The following is a 15,453-nucleotide window of genomic DNA, read 5'->3' on the forward strand; positions in this document are numbered from 1 at the left end:
CCGGGAGTAGAGTCCCTTCCTTTTCACAGAAGCTTGGGAACACAATGGAGCACAGGGATTGTTAAAAGTTCCCTTGATTGGACAGTGAAGTGTCAGTGCTAAAAGTCAGATGCCAAAGGTTGCAAGTTCCAAACTCTGCTCATGCCCACTCCATTCTCCAGCTTGTGTTGGTTCACTCAGTGGCAAAGGTGCTTGGGCTAGGCCCCTCCCATGCCCGCCTCTTATCACATGGCTTAGCTATCCATCTCATCAAAGGCATAGACTCTGTTTCCACCCCTTGAATCTGGGCTAGGACATTAGTCAGAGTTCTCTGGAGAAACAGAATCAAGAGGATATGCAGGTGAATGAGAGAACTATTTTAATTAACTCACTCACAGAACCACAAAAGTTTGCAAAATAAGCTGGCAGGTTGGAGACTAAGAAAAGAGCTTTGGGTTCTGTCTGAAGGCCTTCATTGTACTGCAGAAGTCCCTGATGCTGGGGGAGAGGTGAGTCTCTGTTCTGTTTGGGCTGCCAACTGATTAGATGAGGCCCAAGTGCATCATGGAAGCAAGTCCTTAGGCTTTAGTTGAAGTCTTCTAATTTAAATTAAAATAAAGCCATCATGGAAATAACCAAAGTAATATCTGACCAATAACTGCATACTGTACCCAGACACAGTGCATATAAAATTAATCATAATATTTGGGCTATCACTTGTTTTGTGCCATTGAATGTGGTTTAAAAAAAAATGCTGTGTAAGTGCTGAGATCCTTAGAGACTGTGGTCAGTTGTACTTGCTGTCATGGAATTCTGCCAGTCATTGTATATACACTCAGGCTTCACTGGAGGATGAATGCCTGCATGGGACAGAGATAAGATATGCCACTTGACTGCAGGTCCCAGCCAGCCTGGCATCTGACTGCATATGTATGAGAAGATCGAACTGAGACAAACTGCCCAGCCCTGACTGCTGGCCTGCATGACTGGGACCCTAAATAGGCTTCTGTTGACTGATACAAGTTCAACCTCCATGGTGCCCTACGGTGCCCATGGTGCCCATAGTGCCCTGCCGTGTTAGATGTTTAAGAGAACACAGGAAGACAGGCAGTGGTGCTGCATGCCCTTTAATCCCAGCACTTGGGAGGCAGAGGCAAAGAGATCTCTGAGTTCAAGGCCAGCCTGGTCTACAGAGCGACTTTCAAGACAGGCAGAGCTGCACAGAAAGACCCTGTATCGTAAAACAAAACAACACAACAACAACAAAGAAGACACAGGCCAACAGGTCCTAATATGACTCTGTGTGTATATCCAGTGATGACTCGTATGTAGGTACCACTGAGATTTAAATATAGCTTTGTCCAAGCACATTCTGAACTGGCAAGATCCCACAATCATGAGCCAGAGCACAGGGAGGAGCCAATGGCTGGCAGCCAGGAAAGTTGTGTGAGGCAGGTTTGAGGACAAAAGGGCTGGGTCCTGGAGCCTACCTCTGTGGGCCTAGGGGAGTTTCCAGGAGGGTCATAGGATGTAGCTTTGGCAAAGAATTTGGGAAACAGCAAAGGCAGGCGGCATCCTGCTTCTGTTACCACCAGGCCTGTGTCCTGGGCAAATTGTCTTCCCATTCAGAGCCACAGTTTTTCCAAGGGCAGAGTTGGGTTCTGTGAGGCATGAGTTGATGTTGATTGGGAACTCTCTTCAGAATAAAAACTATGATTGAGGCTGATGGATGTGGTGTATCCCTTAATCCCACCCAGTACCTGGGAGGCAGAGGCAGGTGGAACTCTGTGAGTCTGAAGCCAGGCTGGTTTTATATAGCCATTTCCAGGCTAGCTAAGGCTACAAAGTTAAGATTCTGTTTCAAATAAACTAACAAAGAAACAGAACAAAACAACCCGTGGTTACAAAATTGCAGGAATATGCAAGGGGCCCAGAAAGCAGCATTAGCTTCAGTAGCTTGGGTAAATTGTTTCTGGCTTTCTCCCAAGAGCAGGGATACTGAGGCAATGGAACAGGGGTACTGATACAGTGGGACAGGGGCACTGATGCACTGGACAGGGGCATTGTTGCAATGGGACAGGGGCACTGATGCAGTGGGATAGGAGCACTGATGCAGTGGGATGGGGCACTGATGCAATGGGATAGGGGCACTGATGCAATGGGATAGGGGCACTGATGCAGTGGGACAGGGGTACTGATGCACTGGGACAGGAGCACTGATGCTTGGGACAGGGGCACTGATGCAGTGGGACAGGGGCACTGATGCAACAGGACAGGAGCACTGAGGTATCAAGACTTTTTCAAAGGCCAGGTGAATCCACCATACTCCATATGATTTCAGTAGGAAAGCAGCTCTGCATGGGGGGATATGATCACCGGGGGTTTGGGGGACGGGCACTCCTCGGATAGATGCAGTGGGACAAGGAGAGTAGAGAAGGGTTAGGAGTGTGCATGCAGGTACCAACCTGGTCCTATGGACCTCCTAGCACCTCAAGCTTCCAGAAAGGCCTATAGGTAGGAGCCAATTTTATGGGGTCTGTATGATCTTCTAGGGCTAAAGCAAGGTTGACATAGGGTTTGAGGAGCAAAGTAGGAAGATATGCTTTTTTCCAGAGTAAGAGGCTGTGAAGGGGATTCTGGAGTAAGTGACTTACCAATGTAGTGTTTAGGGGAGCACAGAGGGGGAAAATGGACCAGGGTAGGATCGGGACTCAACAGGGATGGGATCCAAGCTGATTTCTAACTTTATCCCAATATCATTGGGAGCTTTAAAGTGAGAATGGGCCACATTGCTGTCCTCACTATACCCTTGTGTCAACCAGTTGTTAGGGACAAGTCAGGAAGGATAACCTCCCAGTGTCATCTGTCAACCCAGGTAAGTCTCAGGAGAAAGGGAAGGCATTTGTAACAACTCTACAGACTCTAACAGAGCCCCACCCCCATTTATGTATGATAAACAGATTTACTGTGGTCTGAGGTTAGCAAGTTCAAGAGGATAAGTGGTTGTAAATTGGAGGCTTAGGCTAGACTGCCAGGGTCCATGGTATGGTGCCACCCCTGTGTGCCTTGTAAGACCTTGGTTTTCTAGGAGAGAACCAGTGCTGAGCTAAAGTGAGACAATTTGGGGACTTGTGAAAATAACTGGGACATATTCAGTGGCACTGGATCACCTGCAATCTGCAGAGGGAGTAGATTCTTATGAAGTGTGTGTGTTTCCCTGGTAATACAAATTTATGAACATGTGTTGTCTTAGTTAGGGTTTTACTGTAGTGAACAGACACCATGACCAAGGCAAGTCTTAGAAGGACAACATTTAATTGGGGTTGGCTTACAGGTTCAGAGGATCAGTCAGTCCATTATCATCAAGGTGGGAACATAGCAGCATCCAGGCAAGCATGGTACAAGAGGATCTGAGAGTTCTACATCTTCATCTGAAAGCTGCTAGCAGAATACTGACCTCCAGGAAGCTAGGACTAGGGTATTAAAGCCCACTCTCACAGTGACACACGTACTCCAACAAGGCTATACCTCCAAATATTGCCATTCCCTAGGCCAAGCATATGCAAACCATAACATGTGTTGGTGGGGCCTTGAGGGGACACAGCCAGGCACGGGAAAGGAAAGAACTTCATCAGGTCTGGAATGCAGGACCAGAATCCTAGGACAGCTCTGCATGTGATCAGCCTAGAAACAGCTGTACTGTGGAAGGACTAACGACTTATCCCAGTTAGGACTATGGTGCATAAAGAAGAGGAGGCCAGCCATTTATGCCACATACCTGTAATTCAATCCCAGCACTTATGAGGCTGAGGAAGTTCAAGGCCAGCTTGAGATGTGTAGCCAGACTGTTTCAAAAATGAGAGGAGTGGGAGAGGAGAGAGAAGTCAGCCAGGAAAGAATGAAAGTTCAGTGCGGCCAGGGTCCTGCATCTTATACCCAATGCCAGATAGTCAAGGAAATGTTATTTGTCTTTGGTGAGACTACAGTTAGAAAGACAGTGATTGCATTTACATATGGTAGATAGAAATAGAAAATGGAACAACCACTTTGGAAGGCTCTTTGGCAGCTTTATATAGTGTTAAACTTGCTAAATTAAGTTGATTTCATGGGAGGGGTGTCTTTATGATCGTCTGGGGCTAAAGCAAGGTTGACACAGGGTTTGGGAGCAAAGTTGGAAGGTATAGATTTTTCTGGTGAGTGACAAGGCTTCCAGAGCAAGTGACTTACCAAAGGAGTGTGATCTAACTATGGAGAGCCAGCCTGTCTCTATCTTAGGCTTAAACGCCAACTTATAGTAAGGACGAACTAGGTTTATTCCTGTTTATGGCTAAACCTCTGTTTCTCAATGCCCATCTTTGTTTTAGGAGGTGATTAGGAATAACTTGTGTTTGTATTCTACTCCTGTAACCTCATTTATTCTGCCTACCCCGAGCTATAAAAACTTTGTCTTCCTCACATCCAATGCTGACCTCTTAAGCTCCACTTTAGGGGGAGGCAGCCTTTGTGCAGACTGGAAAAGCTTACTCTAATTAAGTGCTTGCTTTAATTAATTTGACCATGATGATATGGGTCAACGGTCTTTCTCCTCCCATCTTTGGGATTACCATTTACCGCCTTAGGGGTTTCCCCTACCACATCAACCCCTTTCTAGTCTGAGAGGTTTATAGGATGGAAGTGTGGTCTCCCTCCTTCCCACAGAGCAGGGAAGCAAGGCATGTTCTTCAGCCCCTGAAAGCAGCCTGTGATTCCGTAAAGGAGTTTGGGCCCCTCCGTAAAGGAGTTCTGAATGATGTTAAAACTTAGACCTACTTCTCACCACCAAAGCGCATATTTCCGAGGGACATGAATGAAGAAAGAACTTTACAAGGGAATCCAGGGCTTGCTGAGCAATGCAAATGAATCTATAAAAGTGAACTTGGGACTCAGGGCCAGTGGGTTTGGACAAACCAAAGGGTTTTTGTGCCAGTTTGCCCAGCCCTAGATCATGGCTCCCTGTGGGAAGTAAGCAGAGGTGCTCTGGAGTGTCTATGAAGAAGGAGCTAAGAGGACATGGCACTGTGGAGCACCTCCAAGCTGAACCTGGCAGCTGCACACTGTGTGGTCATTGAAAGATGGCCTCAACAGTTTTCTAACTAATCTATCAGCGTGACTGCAGGAACTGTCACTTTAACCCCTGCTGCCCAGTTATTTGACTGTGTCTTCTGACTCTATCATCTTCTAGCAGGCCCAGCTGTCCTTTTTGTGTCTGGGGTGCGGGGGGATCTTGATTCTTTCCCATGGGCCTGCCTGGCTTAAAGGTTATTCCAAAGCCTAATGCAGACCTCATTCTGGTAAGTTCCAGATCTATGTAGTGCAGAATCTGCAAAACAAGTCCCCTGATTTCAAGGCTGAGCAGATCATACACAGAATACATGGTCCGCCTGTTTTAGGGTTTCTATTGCTGCAACAAAAACACCATGACCAAAAGGCAAGTTGGGGAGGTTATCAAAGGACGCCAGGACAGGACTCAAGCAGGGCAAGAACCTGGAAGCAGGAGCTCATGTAGAGGCCATGGAGGGGTGCTGCTTACTGCTTGCTCCCATGCTTGCTCAGTGTCTTAGGGCTTTACTGCTATGAACAGACACCATGACCAAGACAACTCTTATACAGACAACATTTAATTGGGGCTGGCTTACAGGTTCAGAGGGTCAGTCCATTATTATCAAGGTGGGAGCATGGCAGTGTCCAGGCAGGCATGATGCAGGAGGAGCTGAGAGTTCTATCTCTTTATCTGAAAGCAGCTAGAAGACTGGCTTCCAGGCAGCTAGCCCTTAATACCCACAGTGACACACCTATTCCAACAAGGCCACACCTACTCCAATAAGGCCACACCTCCTAATAGTGCCACTCCCTGGGCCAAGCATACACAAAGCATCACCTTCAGCCTGTTTTCTTATAGAACACAGGGCCACCAGCCCGGGGATGGTACTGCCCTACCCACAATGGGCTGGGCTATCCCCCATCAATCACTAATTAAGAAAATGCCTTACAGCTGGTATGTGTCAAGACCTGCCAGCACACCTCCAAACCTAGTCCTTGCCACTATCCCCATCAGCGTAAACAGATGGCCGCATCCAGCTAGAAAAAACTAGAAGGCTGAGGCTCTTGGATAACATGCATTTGTTTGACATTTTGTCTATTTTAGTAACCCAGGGTGCTCTCCCACACCCTGCATGTTCCAGGGTGCTCTCCCACACCCTGCATGTCCCAGGGTGCTCTCCCACACCCTGCATGTCCCAGGGCGCTCTCCCACACCCTGCATGTTCCAGGGCGCTCTCCCACACCCTGCACGCTCCATCTTCCAACTCTCAGAATCCAGGGCTATTCATGTCCCTACTTTAATGTAGAAACATAGATGTGTAGCACTTGGGAAGTTGTTTCCTCTAAGTCTTAGGGTCAGCAGAGACGTTTGTGGGGAAACTTGTCAAGGACTCATATAGACTGGCTTCTTGAGGCTCTAGAAGAAATATTCACAGTGGGGTAGAGAACTGGACCTGGGCCCAGGAATTGCAGGGTAAGCAGTTCCTCCAAGCTCTGAAGCTTCCCATGCCACTTCCTGCCGACTCTCATGCAGTAGTGCTGGTCCCTCTTTGCCTCATAACAAAGCAAATGCTCATTCCTTTCCCATTCCAGAGCTGCAAAACCAACTAAGTCCCCTCACTCTTGCTAGCAGAGATTACATAATAGCTTATTTTATTCTTTTTGTTTGTTTGTTATTTGTTCGATCGTTTGTTTTGGAGATGGGGCTTCCCTGTGTAGCTCTGGTTGTTCTAGAACTTACTCTGTAGACCAGGCTGGCCTTGAACACAGACACCCACCTGCCTCTGCCTCCCCAATGCTGGAACTAAAGGTGCGGGTTACCACTGCCTGGGTTATTTATTCTTTTTAAAGGTAGAGTTTTATTATGTAGCCAAATGGGCCTCAAACTTGCTACGTAGTCAGGCTGGCCTTAAGACCATGGTCTTCCTTTGGGGCTGGAGCTATCGTTCCAATGGTTAAGAGCACTTGGTCTTCCAGAGGACCCAGGTTTGAGTCTCAACAGAGCAGCTGACTACTGTCTGTAACTCAGGTTCTAGTGGACCTGACACCCTATTCTGGTCTGTGTAGGTACTGCATGTATGTGACATACAGAGATACATGCAGTCAAAACACCCATATACATAAAATAAAAATGACAAACTGGGGGGCAGTGTCAAGACAGGGTTTCTCTGTGTAGCCTTAGATGTCCTGGAAGTCACTCTATAGTCCAGGCTGGGCCTTGAACTCACAGAGATCTGCCTGTCTCTGCCTCCAGAGTGCTGAGGTTAAAGGCAAGGGATATCACTGCCTATCTAAACTAAATCAAAATTTAAAAATCATGACCTTCCTTCTCATCTCCTCACAGTCCTGAGATTATAGGTGTGTGTTGTTGTGCCTGGCTTCATTTTTTGTTTGTTTGTTTTTAAATAAAAACGTTAAGAGTATTCAGAAGAGTATTCTGAACTGGGTTATGAGACCTTCCTGAGCCTCACCTCAACTACTGAACTTGCTGGTGGCCGTGCATTAGCTCTAAGCTCCAGTGTGGGCTATGTTCCCTGTGCCCAAGGTCTCTCCTGCCCAGTCTGCCCACTTCCTCTCGAAGCCTAGCTCTCTGGAACCTTAGCTCCCTACTCTAAAAGTGCCCCTAGTAGGGCCACTCAAGAGCCCTATCTCAGACCTTCCCGGGGGCTGGGAGCGAAAAGTGTTCTGCAGGGCCTGCTGACAAGCTTCCCTCACCCTTCAGATGGATGAAATTCAGTTCATTTAAAAATGATTATAGGTTCACAGAGAGTTGCAAGGATGGTAAGGAGTGGTCTCACAGAACCTCTGCCAGTGTCCTTCAGTGGTGACATCTTGGGTAATTATTTAGTCGTCTCAAAACCTGGAACTGGATATTGATACAGTATGGGCATCTATCACTGGTACACATTCGTGCAGTCACCACACCTGCCAAGATACCCCCTGCCCACCCATCTTACTCTGCCACCCCTAAACCTGGCAACCACTAATGTGTTGTATTCTCTCTCCGTGTCCATTACTTTTATCATGGATATGTCTGGACATATGAAAAAAGTTAAGGGTTGGGGATTTAGCTCAGTGGTAGAGCGCTTGCTTAGCAAGCGCAAGGCCCTGGGTTCGGTCCCCAGCTCCGAAAAAAAGAAAAGAAAAAAAAAAAAGAAAGAAAAAAGTTAATGTAAGGCAGGAAGGCTATATTTTTGGGTTTTAGTTCAGAGGGATGCGGTCCATCAGGGTGGGGAAGGCATGATGGCTAGAATTTAAGGCGTGTGCTCATGTTGTATTCTCAGCCAGGAAGCAGAGAGAGAGGAGTGTTGGTGCTCAGCTCATGTGGTCTGTCTAGAACTCCAGCTCTTGGGACGATGCCACCCACATTCAGGGTGGGTCTTCCTTTGGGAATGCAGACTACCCCCTGCTGAACCTGCTACCCAAGCACGATCTTAGCTGGAGATTGACCACACTTTCAGCTAGTGCCAGGATCACTGGTTTCTCTAGCCGATTGGGCACAGCATGATGGTGCCAAGCACATCAGGGGGACACAGAGGCCATGTGCTTGGCAGTGGTTGGTGACCATCTTGTGCCAGACGTAGGTGATTCTACTTGTCCAGGTGCTCAGAGACCACGCAGTGGTTTATATCAGTGCTTTATTAGCGGCTGAAGCTGGGCCAGCCTCGTGCTTATACCAGCTCTTTTGCTACCAGTATCTCTAGAGCCTTTGCAGTCTTGTAGTGAGTAGGACCATTTCAGATGGTTCTATTGGCGTTCTTGGAGAAGCAATTGTCTTCCTCCTTGAAGACATAAGGAACAGAGCCAGATACTCTAGCTGACTGATCTCCAGCTAGACATCTGGTTATGGCAGGTGCTCTGTAAGCCCTGCATGAGGAATAGCTATGGTGGGCTAAGTAGGGCAGTCCCGGGCCATGGTTAGGGGAACGTGATGGTCAGGTTTTTAGAGCACAAGCTGCCACTTGGTTGACTTAGGGAAAGGCACTGTGACCCCTCTCAACCCAAGGAACCCTCACCGAAAAGAGAGAACAGTCCTTGGTTGAGATTCTGCAGAGCAAAATCTTTGAAGGGGAAGAGCGTGCAGGTGCCTGGTTCTAGGCTCAAAGATGCCTCCTTGTGGCAACTGCAGCCTCTGCAGGTCACTATTGAGACAATGTAGACTCACCAGGTGCAAAGGGAACAGGTCCGAGGGCTCACATCACTCTAGACCTTGTCCTCCTTTTAGCCATGTCTTCGTCAAGGAAGACCTTTGGGGAGGAGGAGATGAGCTGTGTGTCTCTCCACTTTGCATGAAGATTTGCCAGTCCCCATCTCTGGTCTCCAGGGCTACTTCCTCTGTACAGGGCAGATTCTGAAACCATCAGTCATAGGCTAATCTCCCTGGGCTGCCTTGGTTTTACTCGACTCTCTTGCCTCCTCTATCCTAGATGGTCTTCACCAGACTGTGGGTTCTTTCATGGGGATTGGCTACCTGCTAGATTCAGTCGGGCACTCATGTGACTCTCTCGGGCCCCATACCTGGAGTTCCGCATTTCCAGGCAGGACCTTGAGGAGGAAGAGATCTCTGTCACTACACCACCACCACTTCTGTGCTTCCACTAGGTCCTAGGCTCCTCAGCTAGGCTTTCTCAGGGTCTCTCTTTAAACCCTGTCTCTCAGGGCAGTTTTAGGTGGTGCACGACATCCCCACAGATAGATGTCATGAACAGAAGCGGCACAAGCTCTGGATACAGGTATTAGATCGAGATTGAGAGAGACAACAAGGAAAGAGAAGAAAGGAGATGGACTTCTCTAGAAAAAGAGATGGGAAGGCTGCAGTCTCCGTGGAAGGAGACTGAGTGCGAATGGTGGGGGGGTATTGTGGTCTTGTAGGGAAGGAGGGAAGAGGACTCCTCGAGGGTGGAAGATTCCACCTGCAGATCAGCTCCCCTCAACCTGGAAGTGTTGATTGCAGCAGGCTTGGGATGTCCATCTCCTGATGGGAAGCCCCCCACAGCTATTATCAGTCAGGTCATTTCCTGTCCAGAGTTTCTCAGTCTACCTGAGGCTTTTGGGTGATTGACCCTTCCACAGGTGCTTCAGATTGTAGGTCATTGACGAGGATTTCTTGCCAACATGAAGCCCGTGTCATTGTCATTCCCTCCCTCTTGTGCCCATGTGGTCCATGTGCACGTCTTGCTCTGGGAAAGAAAGTTTTCCCCCTAACATAATGTTTTTATTAATTATTTGGGAACTTCATACACTGCACCCCACCACACTCACTTCCCATTCCTCCAGGTCCACTCTTCTCCCACCCTCAAAAAAATAAAACAAAGCAAAACAATTCACCAAATTCAATTTGTGTTGTCCATGTATGAATTGGAACGTGGTCCAACTCTCAGTGGCAAACCCCTTTAAAAGAGTGTGTCCTTCCCCACCCCGCCCCTCTGCCAGAGGCCATCAACTTCAGTGAACTACACTTCAGCATCTTCATCACGGTTTTTAAGGACTCTCTTCAATGACTTCCTGTCTGGACTATTTCTTTTTGAGGGAGGCTGGGAGAGGTTGTCAGAGAAGCCTTTCCTGTCTCTCATTCTCAGTTCAGTCTGCAGTCATCAATGCCCCTGCAGAAGAAGCATCCTTGCCCGTAGCAGAAGCAGCCTTGCAGATCATGAACATCAACACGGCCTCCTGTGGCAGCTTACCTCATTAACATCAGCATGACTCCGTGGATAGCACTGATCAGAGATATCAACATGGCCTCCTGCAGTAACACTGACCACAGGCATCAACACAGCCTGAGGCAGCAGCACAGATTACAGACATCAGCGTTGCCCTCAGTGGCAGCATGGACCACAGAAGTCTTTTGAGGAGACTTGATCCAGAAGATGAACAGGTTTTCATCTCAGGTACCTTTTTGTTGTTCAGAGTCCAGACGATTTGTGCAGTGGGGCACCATGTCTGGGAGCAGGAGCTCTAGGCATCTGTTTATCTCCCTGCCCTCGGCACCGGCCTCCCTGAATGCATCCTGGACATGACTTGGGTGTCCTGGAGTGCACTCTGTAGACCAGGCTGGCCTCAAACTTACAGGACTCTGCCTGACTCTGCCTCCTGAGGGCTGGAGGCACCACCACCACCCTTTGAAAGGAGGCTCTTCACAGAAAGAGAAAAATGATATCTTTATCTTATACAGCTGTGAGAGTTGTCTGTCAGAGGATAGCATTTCACTGTCTCCTGCGCTAACTTTATTTATAGTGGGAAAACAGAGATCCTTGGTCAGTCCTTAACCTGGAATCTTTGGCCTTCATTGCCTGGGAATCTTTGGCTTGGTGGGAAGAGATGATTTCTGCTTTGGGGGACTCATATGAGCTGAGACTGACTGTAGAGGCTGGCACTCCGCAAGGTCCAGCACTGGGTATGGATGGTGTACTATTTACCTTTACACAGCTGTGACCAAAATGCCTGGGAGAAGGACGTAAAGGAGGAAGGAAGGATAACCTTGGCTCACTGTTTCAGAGGGTTTGGGCAGACCATCACGGCAGTGGGAACATGTAGCAGATGGGATTCTTCACCTTTCAGTGTTCCAGAAGCAGAGAGAGAGAAGATGGGAAGGGAGGGCCGGAGCAAGACCCAGACATGCCCCCAGTTAGGTCTCACCTACTAAAGCTTCCAGAAACTTCCAAACAGCACCACCAACTGGGGGCCAAGTGAACACATGAATTTGGGGGTGGGGAGGTATTCCACATTCAAACCTAACAGATGGAGAGGAGAGGGGAGACTGAGGACCTATGAGTCACAGGGTTCCCAAGGTATACCAGTAAGGCCATGAGAGTGGGAGCAAAGGAGTATGGGACCTCTCCAATGCTCTGTGCTGGGACCTGGTCTCTTTCTAGACTGGGTGCTCAGGCACTGTGAGGCAAGCAGAGCTAATTCCGAAGACCAGGAATAGAGGCTGATGCTGGGTCTAGGACTCAAATAAAAGCAGGTTCCTGAGACATAAGAAGGTCAGAAGAAGCTAGCTTCAGGGACAGCTGTAATGCCCAGGAGAAAGCATTAAGCAGACAGAAGAAGGGAACTGCAGCCGATCCTCCCAGAGGGAAGGACTATCTTCTTGTCAGAGAATAGCGAGGTATCTTCAAAGTTGGCTAGTGTGATCCTGTTGCTGAACTCTGTGGATCCACTACCAGCCACTCAGCAAGACAAATGGAGGAAAACCCTTAGGCTGACCATTTGGAACTTGGTCTGTGTGAAAGAGAAAGAGCTCCTGGAGAAAGAAATTTGCATTTATTTATTTATTTATTTATTTATTTATTTATTTATTTACATTTGAAATGCTGCCCCTTTTCCTTCCTCCCCTCCCCTTCACAACTGAGAGGGCAGCCCCTCCCCACCCCTCCCCCCATCCCCTGACCCTGTTGAATCAAGTCTCTGCTGGATTAGGTGCTGTATGTGCCGCAGGACTCAGATCAGTCAGTGTATGCTCTTTGTTTGGTATTTGAAGTCTCTGGGCGTTCCCAGGGGTCCAAGTTAGTTGATACTGCTGGTCTCCCTGTGGGGGCTGGCATCTCCTTAAAGGCCTTTGGTTCTTCCCCTGCTGGGGTTCAGAAATTGCCACTCAAACCCATCACTGATCTCAGTTAAGCAAGAATAGTTTATTGAATACACATCATAATACTGGATGTCCAGGACCTCAAAAAGCACTGCAGTAGTAGTCTTCTCTCAGGGTAGGTTTTTTATAGGAAAAGCCAGGTTCAAAAGTTTAAAGTACAAGGAGGAAAGAGTTGGCTCACTAGGTAAAGTGTTATCAGCTAACCATTGGCTGATTGGTCCTGAGTAAGGTGGGGGGGTGGATGGGTGGTGAATGGGGAATTTCAGAACATTGAGATAATGGAGCATGAGCATTTTAATCATAACGTTTTGGATTATTAGCATTCTTCAGTGTCAGCCACAGAAACCACAGGGAGTTCATATCTAAGTGCAGGAAGGGCTGCCTGGTGGTCAGCTCTGACTTAAGATATTTTAGACATCTTAACTGACCTTTGATTTGGTGGGTCCAACCCTGTCTAAAACACACACACACACACACACACACACACACACAAACACACACACACACACATACACACACACACCTCCAATATCTCCTACATCATCAAGTCAAGTTGATTTCACCTGAAAAATGCTCTCCCCACCACTGCTAGCACCTACGGTCCTGGACTAGAGGAAACACTCCATTGCCCCTGCTTCCTTCTATAACTCAGTAGAGATTTAAACATCCAAACGGGAGCATCTGCCTGACTAAGCCCCTAGTTTGGAAAATTTAAAATTAAAAAAAAAAAATTTCATTTACTTTTTGTGCTGGCTGGATCAGAGGGTGATTCCTTGGAGGGAGGACATGCTGCTTAGAAGTCCCCAACCTTGCCTGTGGCTGCTGTGCCTGTGCGTGGGGCGTGGATTCTCTTTTAGAATACTAGGGCCTCCTGCATGCTAGGCAAGCACTCCACCACCGAGCTATGTCCCTCTCTTTTGGATTTTTGATTTTGAGACTTACTAAGTTGCCCAGGTGGCCTCACACGTGCTATTCTGGCTTCTCTGGCTGGTGGAGATTGTAGCTGGAAGGACACCCCTGGTGTAATAATGTTCTTTAAGTTAATGCAAATCTAAGCAATGAGAGGTCGGCTCACCTTGGAACAGCTATTACCAAGAAAGCAAAGGTCAGCAAAAGTTGGGAATGGCAGGAGTCGGGGAAGTGATCCTTGGATACAGTTGCTGGGACTGCACATAGACCCCGTATATAGAAATTAGAGGTTCCTCAAAACAAACAGAACAACCGGACTACTGTATGATCCCGTTCTATCATTTCTAAGTGTGTACCCAAAAGAAACAAACTCAGTTTGCCATGTAGACACCTGCATACTAATGCTTGGGAGGTATTAGTCACAATGCAAGGTTATGGCATCAACCTGGGAAATGTGGTGTATATACACCGTAAGTTCTACTCAGCCATAAAGAGGAACAAGACAGGGCCAGTGAGATGGCTCAGCAGGTAAAAGCCCTTGCTGGGAAACCTAAGAAATGGAATTCTATGCCTGGATCGCATGGTGGAAGGACAGAAGACATTAAAGTCATCTTCTGACTTCCAAATCACAACTCTCTCTCTCTCTCTCTCTCTCTCTCTCTCTCTCTCTCTCTCTCTCTCCCCCTCTCTCTCTCTCACACACACACAGAGTAATAATAATATTACATAAAAGGACAAAAATAATGCCCTTTTCAAGAAAATGGTTGGGGCTGGAGAGATGGCTCAGTGGTTAAGAGCACTGACTGCTCTTCCAGAGGTCCTGAGTTCAATTTCCAGCAACCACATGGTGGCTCACAGCCATCTGTAATAGGATCTGATGCCCACTTCTGGTGTGTTTGAAGACATCTACAGTGTACTTATACATAATAAACAAATAAATCTTTAGAAAAAGAAAATGGATGGACATGGTTCTTTATATTATGTGAAAACCAGACTCAGAAAGATACATTGCATGCTTGCTCTCAAACAGGAGACTTAGCAGGGGAAAGGAAGAAAGAAGTGGGACCATCAAGGAGGTGAGTGTGGGGGAGAATCGATAAGAAAAGATAAGAGAGCCTTGTTCAAGTGGTGTGTGTGTGTGTGTGTGTGTGTGTGTGTGTGTGTGTGTGTGTGTGTGTAAAAAAGTCACATAAGGGGGCTGGAGAGATGGCTCAGCGGTTAAGAGCCCCGACTGCTCTTCCAGAGGTCCTGAGTTCAATTCCCAGCAACCACATGGTGGCTGACAACCATCTGTAATGGGATCTGATGCCCTCTTCTGGTGTATCTGAAGACAGCTACAGTGTACTTATATATAATAAATGAATAAATCTTAAAAAAAAAAGTCACATAAAATCTATCACTTTGTACAATTAATATCCATTAATTTAAAAACGGAGAAATCACAACCCCTTTTTGGTTGAAGTAATAAGGTGGTGAGACTGTGACTTTTGGTCCTTCAAAAAGCCATAAAAAGAAAGTCTAAAAAAAGAAAAAAGCCTAGGTCCCTGGGGGAAAAGAAATCGGTCAATACCAAAGTATGGCAGTGCCAAAACACTTGTTAGGTCAGCATTCAGGATGCTGAGGTGAGAGGACTGTGAGTTCTAGGCTACATAGCAAGCCTGGGCTATTGGGATACATAGTGGAGTTACCTTCCATGTGTCTCTGTATTCTATTAATGCTGCAGGGGCAGAGAGCTAATACTAGCGGCATTGTGGTGTTATCATTTCTATGGCTCATCACCGGTTTCATATTTTGTAATAGTTGTTATTCCTCACAATAGGAAGGAATCAATCTAGAATTGTATCTAGATTGGCTGTAATAAAGATCTGACAGCTCATAAATGGGTAGGAAGTGGAGGG

This window comes from Rattus rattus, chromosome 5 (assembly GCF_011064425.1).
Source record: "Rattus rattus isolate New Zealand chromosome 5, Rrattus_CSIRO_v1, whole genome shotgun sequence".
NCBI classification, from domain to species: Eukaryota; Metazoa; Chordata; class Mammalia; order Rodentia; family Muridae; genus Rattus; species Rattus rattus.